Source organism: Leptopilina heterotoma, unplaced genomic scaffold (genome assembly GCF_015476425.1).
Source record: "Leptopilina heterotoma isolate Lh14 unplaced genomic scaffold, ASM1547642v1 Lhet_68, whole genome shotgun sequence".
Classification (NCBI taxonomy): domain Eukaryota; kingdom Metazoa; phylum Arthropoda; class Insecta; order Hymenoptera; family Figitidae; genus Leptopilina; species Leptopilina heterotoma.
This window is the reverse complement of record NW_025111157.1, coordinates 2649604-2660000: the sequence shown is the minus strand read 5'-3', so window position 1 is coordinate 2660000 and position 10397 is coordinate 2649604. Positions and strand designations below refer to the sequence as shown.

At 17.8% G+C, this 10397-nt stretch overlaps 1 protein-coding gene across 1 annotated transcript in view; it reads left to right on the top strand.

The window, feature by feature from the left end:
- Positions 1-10397, top strand: part of LOC122510165 (lethal(3)malignant brain tumor-like protein 3) — a 141406-nt gene that overhangs the window by 105276 nt on the left and 25733 nt on the right. The gene's annotated exons all lie outside the window — the stretch shown is intronic.

Sequence of the window (10397 nt, the reverse complement as noted above, 5' to 3'; positions counted from 1 at the left end):
ATAAAATCGAGAAAATTGCTATTACATTTAACGAAACAGGAAAATTCGTGAAATATTTATAAAACAAAAATTAAAACTTCTCTCTCTCTCTCTCTCTCTCTCTTTTTTTTTTTTTTTTTTTTTTATAGATAACAACCAGAAGTTGAGAAATTATTTTTTAATTCTATAGAGAAAAATTCATTTTTAATTGAATGTAAAAACTAATTTCATAGTTTAAAAAATATAATTAGGTTATAATTAAAATGTACAGATATTTTATATTTATATTAGGCAAATTTAATGAAAATCCTGCAAAATTAGTGTAAAATTAAACTTTTCTCATTTCAATACACTAGAATCGAATTCAATTAATTCATTAATTAACCTATCAATTAAAAACAATTTCAAGCTCCGCACTCATCTACATATAACCTACTATTTACTACTTTTTTTAATGTTAATTTTTACATTCTTTAAAAAAATTTTTTGATAAAATCCTAAGCAAGAATTCAATTATTTTCATAAATAATAAAACTCATCGACGAATTTCAATTATTTTTAAATTAATTAATTGAAAAATTTCAATTATTTTTAAATTAATTAATCGAAAACTTTCAATTATTTTTAAATTAATTAATCGAAAAATACAATTATTTTAAAAAATAAAAATTTTCACAATAATTCAATTATTTAAAATAAAATGTTCATAATATTTATTATATTTCGAATAAATTAATTATTTAAAACAATGTTTATGAAATTCTTTTGAAGAATTCAATTATTTTCAAAAATAACAAATTTTTTCACAGAAATTCAATTATTTTTAAAAATAATAAAATTCTTTTCAGGAATTCAATTATTTTTGTAAATTTTAATAAAATTTTTTGCAGGATTTCAATTATTTTTAATACAATTTTACAGGAATTGCTCAAAAATGTAATTATTTTTAAAAATTTAATTTCAATTCCTGCTCGAAAAAATTAATTATTTAAGAAAATATTTTTTTAAATTCTTTAGAAAAATTCAATTATTTACAAAATTATTAGAATTTTTCAGAGGAATTCAATTATTTTCAAATATTTTAAAAAAATTATTCGAAAGAAATTAATTACTTACAATTTCAATTAAATTTTTTTGAAATAATTCAATTATTCTTTTAATTTAGATTTTATTAAAACTCTTCCCAAGAATTCAATTATTTACATAAATAATTCTTCGAGAGAATTCAATTATGTCGATAAATAACAAAATTATTCCCGAAAATTCAATTATTTTGAGGCATTTTAATAAAATTGTTTGCAAAATTCAATTATTTTCATAAATAACAATATTCATCACAAAAATTCAATTATTTTTAAAAGTAATAAATTTCTTATTGGAAATTCAATTATTTTTAAAAATTCTAATAAAATCGTTCGCAAAAATTCAATTATTGTGAAAAATTTTAATTGAATTCTTTGTAAAGTTCAATTATTTTTAAAAACTTTTCGCAATTCAATAATTTTGATTATCTACTATTTTCACTAAATTACCAAACAAAATTCAATTATTTAAAAATATTTGTAAAAATCTTTGTAAGATTTTCTATTTTTTTCATGAATAAGTAAGATTTCTCAAGAATTCAATTATTTATTAAAATTTTAATAAAACTCTCAGCAACTATTCAATCATTTTTATAAATAATAAAATTCTTCGCAGGATATCAATTATTTTTAATACAATTTTACAGGAATTGCTCAAAAATCGTAATTATTTTTAAAAATTTAATTTCAATTCCTCGAAAAAATCAATTATTTAAAAAAAAGTTTTTTTTTTTAATTCTTTGGAAGAATTCAATTATTTACATAAATTTTAGAATTTTAACAGGAATTTAATTATACTTTCAAATATTTTAATAAAATTCTTGAAACGAATTTAATTATGTCGATAAATTGGAAAATTATTCCCGAAAATTTGAAACTACATATTTTGAAGCATTTTAATAAAATTGTTTGCAAAATTCAATTATTTTCATGAATAACAATATTCATCACAAAGATTTAATTATTTATAAAAGAAATAAATTTCTTCATGGAAATTCAATTATTTTAAAAAATTCTAATAAAAACGTTTGCAAGAATTCAATCATTTTCAGGAATAATAAAATGCTTTTTAGGAATTCAATTATTTTCAAAAAAATTTAATAAAATACCACACTCATAAAATTTCCAAACAGAATTCAATTAATAAAAAAATTTTTTGTAAAAATCTTTGTAATAATTCAATTCTTTTTGTGAGTAATAAAAATTTCTCAGGAATTCAATTATTTAAATTAGAATTTGCATAAAATTATTCGAAAGAAGTCAATTATTTCAAATAGCATTATAATTAATTGTTTTTTGAAAAAATTCAATTATTTCTTTTAGATTTTAATAAAACTCTTCCCAAGAATTCAATTATTTACATAAAAAATTCTTTGGGAGAATTCTTCGAGATAAAATAACAAAATTATTCCCGAAAATTCAATTATTTTGAGGCATTTTAATAAATTTTTTTGCAAAATTCAATTATTTTTATAAATAACAATATTCACCATAAGAATTCAATTATTTTTAAAAGTAATAAATTTCTTCTTGGAAATTCAATTATTTTTAAAAATTCTAATAAAATCGTTTGCAAGAATTCAATTATTTACATAAATAATAAAATGGTTTTTAGGAATTCAATTAATTTAAAAAAAATTTAATAAAATACCACACAGACATTCAATTATTGTAAAGAATTTTGATAGAATTCTTTTTAAAATTCAATTATTTTTAAAAACTTTTCACAATTTAATGATTTTCAATATTTACTATTTTCATAAAATTTCCAAACAGAATTCAATTTTAAAAATTTTTTTCTAAAAATCTTCGTAAGAATTCAATTCTTCTCATGAATAATAAAAATTTCTCAGGAATTCAATTATTTAAATTTTAAATCAGACTTTGCATAAAATTAGTCGAAAGAAATCAATTATTTAGAAATTTTTATAAAATTCTTCGTCAAAATTGAATTATTTTTATAAATATATTAAATTGTTTTGATGAATAATAAAATTCGTTGCAGGAATTCAATTTATTTATCAGGATAAGAAAGAAAGAAATATTTTTGATGAAAATTAGGAAAAAGTCAAGAAAATAAAAAATATTGAATGGAATTTTTGTCAGTTTTGTAAAGTGTTTAAAATGAGTTCTTTTGATCCTCAAGTTTAATTTTTCGATAGCTACTTTTTTTACTATACTTTTTGCTTCTTTTTTAAGAAGAATATACAAAATATATATATACTATCTAAATTTTTAATTTAATTATTTAATTTTTAATTTTTAATTTTTTTTTTAAATATCTAAAAAAAAATTTTTTTAATTGAGTGCGAAATCTGAAATTTACATTGAAAAAAAAATTATTTGTTTTAAATAACCTTCAACTCTATATAATAAATTATATTTTAATTAAATAAAATTTTTCTCTATGTGTGTAATTAAATAGAAATAATTTTTAAAATAAAAATAAAAATTTCTAAGTTTTTTTCTTCACTTTTTTTTTAGAAATTTGTATTTTTTTTCTCCAGGAAGGAAAAAAATAAACGAGTTAAAAAAATGTGCAAGTGTAAATTCTTCATGAAGAAAAATTAAAAGTGCAAGTTTGCATTTAATTTTTTTGTTATTTTTCTTTCTGCTTTCTCTTTTTTTTTTTTTTTTTTTTTTGAAGACTTTTATGCTTTTGTGAATAGTGACTTGGTTTTAAAGTGGTAGAGGGAAGGGGAAAGGGAGGAGGTGGTTTTGGAAGAGTGGACGAGAAAAGTGAGGTGAGGCATGAGAATGAAAAGAGAGAAATGGGTGAGCAAGCCGGGAAAAGGAGAGAAATGGGTGGTTGGTGTTTTGGGGGGGGTAAAAAAGAGTTTGATGTGGGTGGCGTGGCTTTCATGCGCAATTGTAACAAAGTATCGCGCAAACTTGTATGTTATTTGTTGTGTTCTTCTATCTTGATAACGAAATATGTCGATAGCATTAGTTATTATTTGAGAGGAGAATTCATAAATCATCGGCGCGCTTTATTTCAAAAATAGAAGATTATTCCTTGCCCGCAATATATAAATCGTGATGTTGGTTTATACATACCTATATATATAAAAAACAAAACAAGAGAGTAAAAAGCAGCGCATTTTTTAACGATGTTTTCAAATTTTATCTTTCTTCACTTTTTTCTCTTGGCAAAAATTTAAAAAAAAAAATAAAAACTTTCAGACCTTTTGAAATTCAATAACTTATAAGAATATTGTTATAAAACATAAAGATAACGATCACTCCGAGTCTTCGACTCGGAATAATCGTTATCTTTATGTTTTATAGCAATTCAAGAGGATCGAGTGTTAAAATCATTATTTTATATTATAAGAATATTATTACTGTAACTTCTTAAAAATTAATTTTTTTTCTATTATCTAAAATTTAAACTAAAATTAATATTCAAATAAATTTTTATTAAAAAAATTCTACGAGAATTCAATTATTTAAATACAAAAGTAAATTATTTATTGAATAATTGAATTTTTCTTAAAATTTAATTCTTATAAAGAATTTTATCAACAAATTCTTCAAATAATTAAATTCCTACGACGAATTTTAATAAATTTTTTAAGAATAATTAGGATTTTTCGAGAAATTCGATTAAAATTGTATTAAAAATAATTGAAATTCTACAATGATGAGTTTCATTATTTATAAAAATAATTGAATTCCTAAATAGAATTTTATTAAAATTTTTTGAAAATAATTCAATTTCTGCAAAGAATTTTATTTTTTATAAAGATAATTGAATTCTTGGGAAAAATTTTTAAAAGTAATTAAATTTTTTCAAAGAAATATATTTATTAAATAATTGAATTGTTTCGAAGAATATTACCATTTATTAAAAATAATTGAATTCTTGCGCAGAATTTTATTATTGATGAATTTGAATTGTTATGAGAATTTTATTAAAATTTTTGTAAATAATTCAATTTCTGCGATGAATTTGATTTTTACGAAGATAATTTTATTTTCGTCAATAATTTGTTTAAAGTTCTTGAAAATAATTGAATTTCAGCCAAAAATTTTATTATTTATTGAAAAAATTGAATTTCTGGAAAGAATTTTCATTTTTGTAAATGATAATTGAATTCTTGGGAAAAATTTTGTTAAAATTTTTAAAAAATTAATTGAATTCCTGAGAAGAATTTTATTATTTATGAAAATAATTGAATTATTTTAAAGAATTTTAATAAAATTTTTAAAAATAATTTTGAATTCTTCAGAAGAATTTTATTATTTATGAAAATAATTGAATTATTGCGAAAAATTTTATTAAAATGTTTAAAAATAATAATTGAATTTCGGTTAAAAATTTTGTTATTTTTGAAAATAATTGAATTCTTTATAAGAATTTCATAAACATTGTTTCAAATAATTAATTTATTTGAAATATAATAAATATTATAAAAATTTTATTTTCAATAATTGAATTTCTGAATGTTCATTCAGAATATTATCAAAATTTTTGCTTAATATTTGAATTATTCTGGAAAATATTATTAAAATAGTAGAATATTAAAAATCATTGAATTTTAGTGAAATTTTTGAAAATAATTAACATTTAGCCATGAATTTTATTAAAATTTTTGAAAAGAATTGAATTTATGTCAAGAATTTTATTATTTATTGAAAAAATTGAATTTCTGGAAATAATTTTGTTTTTTGTAAATGATAATTGAATTCTTGGGAAAAATTTTGTTACAAAATTTTTGAAAATAATTGAATTTTTCCAAAGAATTCAATTTCTGTGATGAATTTTATTTTTAGAAAGATAATTTCATTTTCGTTAATTATTTGTTTAAAGGTTTTGAAAATAATTGAATTTCAGACAAGAAAGTTATTATTTGACAAAATAATTGAATTCCTGCAAAAAATTTGTTTTTTTATAGAGATAATTAAATTCTTGGGGAAAATTTTTTTAAAATTGTTGAATTTCTGTAAAGAATTTTAATATTTTTGAAAATAATTGAATTTCTGAGACAAATTTTATTATTTATGAAAATAATTGAATTATTGCGAAGAAAGTTATAAAAAATTTATAAATATTTGATTTTTCTGTGAAATTTTTTATTATTTATAAAAATAATTGAATCCTTGTAAAAAAATTTTTTATTTATGAAAATAATTGAATTATTACGAAGAAATTTATTAAAAATTTGCAAATAATTGAATTGTTGAGAAAATTTTTATTATTTCAGAAAATAATTAATTGTTTGCGTAGAATTTTATTAAATTTTTTTTTCGAAATAATTGCATTTTTTGGGAAAATTTTATTAAAATAATAGATATTGAAAATAATTGAATTGAGGAAAATTTTTGCAAATAATTGAAATTTCGCCAAGAATTTTATTCAAATTTTCGAAAATAATTGAATTTCGGACAAGAATTTTGTTATTTATAAAAATAATTGAATTTTTGAAGTCAATTTTTAAAGATTTTTTTAAATAATTGAATTTTTGCGTAGAATTTTATCATCTTTGAAAATAATTGAATTTCTGCAATTTATTATTTGTAACTTCTCCAAAATTCAATTTTTTCAGTGTTTTTAACTAAAATTCTTATTTCAGTATTTTTTATAATTAATTGAATTAAATTTATTTATAAAAATTGTATAGGCAACTCTTTTAAAATTCAATTAATAGTTTATGAGGCGAATAAAAATATTTTAAAAATAATTGAATTTTTTAAAATATTAAACAAATAATCAAATTCTTGAAGAGCTTTAATTAAAATTTGGTAAAATTTCCAAACAATAGAAATTTGGTAAAAAATTTTTAAATAATTGAATTTTTAAAGAATTTTGATAAAAATTTGATAAAATTTCCAAACAATTGAAATTTGGTAAAAAATTTTAAAACAATTGAATATTTAAAGAATTTTGATAAAAATTTGATAAAATTTCCAAACAATTGAAATTTGGTAAAAAATTTTAAAACAATTGAATATTTAAAGAATTTTGATAAAAATTTGATAAAATTTCCAAACAATTGAAATTTGGTAAAAAATTTTAAAATAATTGAATTTTTAAAGAATTTTGATAAAAATTTAATAAAATTTCCAAACAATTGAAATTTGGTAAAAAAATTTAAAATAATTGAATTTTTAAAGAATTTTGATAAAAATTTGATAAAATTTCCAAACAATTGAAATTTGGTAAAATTTTTTGAAAATAATTGAATTTTTAAAAAAAAATGTCAATTATTTTCAATTGAATTTTGCAAAATTTCAATTATTAAAAGATAAAAATTTTTAATTGTATATTTCGAAGATTTAATTAGAAAAATTATTCAAAAATAATTTTTTAAAAATTTGTCTATAATTATTTTTTACACTAAAAAAATCCAAATAACTTTCAATTTATACTAAAAATGCGATACTATTTTGTTTGAATAATTGGAGAAAAAGTCGCATTTTTTGAAAATAGTGGAAAAGAGACGAAAAAGTTATAATATCCGAGACCTGAATTTTTTCTTCTTGAAGGAAAAAAAAGTATTCTTAAAAAAATATATATTCAAAAATCAAACACAATTCGCATTTATATTGACAGAAATAATTTTTATTTTACTCATAAAATCATTAATTTAAAATATTGCTAAAAATCTTACAAACAACTGCTTTGTACATTGTATTTACAATAAATTTTGTAAAAATTCGACAAGTTTTTAAAATGTTTTTAGACTGCGAAGTAAAATATGTCTAAAATCATTTTAAATTTCATCTTCTAATATATATAATTTATATTTATGTAGAACCAAACTTTTTACGTATATAATGATTATTATATTTATTATATAATATTGACGAGAGATGTTTCTTTCAATAAAAATATATTATATTTTGAACGGTGATGGGAAAATATTTTATACATTAAAAGCTCCAAATTTTAAACTATATTGTTTAAATTTCTGAAGTTTCAGTGTATATGAATTATGAAACGAGAAAAAATTCGTGAAAATTGAATGAAAATTTGTTAACTAATTTTCTTTTAAGAGAAATATATATGCATTATTTAGATTATTATAAAGCTTAGTTATTTTATAATTTATTATAAGATAAAAAACGGTTGATAATTGCTTATATGTCAAAGAATTAGTAAATTAATTTTCATTTCGAAATAATAATGTATTAATTTTTTTTTGCTTACCATAGAAAAAGCAAATCGAATTGCTACTTAAATTATTTAATTGATTTACTTACTTCACTATTGATTGATCCACTTATTTTATTTGAATTTTAAAATCTATTTACTTGCGTATTTTCGAGATTTTAATTTATTTAAATTGTTTAATTCGAGTTCTGAATTTACTTTAGTAAACTAAAATTTCCTATTTTGATTTACTCAATTTTACATTGATTTATACATTTTTTGTTTAATTGATTCCTTGAATAATTTTTTTTTTCATCGATTTCATCGACTTGCTTAAATTCTTATATACTTATCGATTTTCACTAATATTGATCCACCAGACTTACAAAAATTTTAAATATTAAGTCTCTAGAATTTTTAATTTGAAAAGAAACTTTTTGAAAATATTGTGAATTCTTAAAAAAAAAATTTCGTATCCTCTCGTTTCGATTTGTGTTTAAAAAAACCTTTTTAAAAAAATTACTTATGCAGGGTGGTCACAAGTTTCAGTTTAACAATTTCCCTGACAATTTACTGATATTAAAATTATTTTCCCTGACAAAATTTTTTTACAGGATAATATGAAAGTTTAATATTTATTATATTTTGAATAAATTAATTATTAAAAAATAATGTTTATGAAATTCTTATAAAGAATTCAATTATTTTCAAAAATAACAAAATTTTTCACAGAAATTCAATTATTTTCAAAAATAACAAAACTTTTCACAGTATTTCAATTATTTTCATAAATTATAAAATTCTTCTCAGGAATTGAATTATTTTTGAAAATTTTGATAAAATTCCTAGCAACTATTCAATTATTTTTATAAATAATAAAATTCTTTACAGGATTTCAATTATTTTTAATACAATTTTACAGGAGTTGCTCAAAAATGTTATTATTTTTAAAAAATTAATTTCAATTCCTCGAAAAAATTAATTATTTAAGAAAATGATTTATTAAATTCTTTAGAAGAATTCAATTATTAACAAAAATTAATTTTTCAGAGATCTTCAATTATTTTCAATTATTTTAATAAAATTGTTCGAAAGAAATCAATTACTTGAAATACAATTTTAATTAAGTTTTTTTTTAAAATAATTCAATTATTTTTTTAAATTTTAATAAAATTCTTCCCAAGAATTCAATTATTTTCATAAGTAACAATATTCATAAAAAAATTCAATTATTTTTAAAAATTCTAATAAAATCGTTCGCAAGAATTCAATTATTGTCAAAAAAATTTAATTGAATTCTTTGTAAAATTTAATTATTTTTAAAAAAAACTTTTCGCAATTCAATGATTTTGATTATCAACTATTTTCATTAAATTACCAAAGAAAATTCAATTATTTAAAAATCTTTTGTAAAATTCTTTTTCAGAATTCAATTTTTTCATGAATAAGAAAAATTCCTCAAGAAATCAATTATTTACTAAAATTTTAATAAAACTCTTAGCAACTATTCAATTATTTTTATAAATAATAAAATTCTTCGCAGAATAACAATTATTTTTAAAACAATTTTACAGGAATTGTTCAAACAATGTAATTATTCTTAAAAATTTAATTTCAATTCCTCGAAAAAATCAATTATTTAAAAAAATGTTTTTTTTTAATTTTTTGGAAGAATTCAATTATTTACAAAAATATTAGAATTTTCCACAGCAATTCAATTACTTTTAAATATTTTAAACAAATTCTTCGAAAGAATTTAATTATTTACAAAAATATTAGAATTTTTCACAGTAATTCAATTACATTTCAAATGTTTTAAATAAATTCTTCGAAAGAAATCAATTATGTCAATAAATAGTAAAATTAATCCCGAAAATTCAATTATTTTGAAGCCTTTTAATAAAATTCTTTGCATAATTCAATTATTTTTATAAATAACAATTTTTTATTTTACGGAAAATGAGTAAAGTTTGTAAAAAAAATTTAAATTATTTGCTTTATTCGAAGATAATTAAATTTAAAAAAATTTTAAGAATTAAGATAGTTTTTAAAAATATTTTAATTTTATTTTCAGTTTTCGGAAATATATAATTGATAGTACTGAAAATACTAAATTTTTAAAAATTAGAAGCTAATTTTCATTAATTTTCATTTTTAACTTTATGTTTAAAGATTTTTCATTAAAATTTTTTACAATTCAATTATTTTCAGAAAATTTGCAATTAATATTCTTCAAAAGT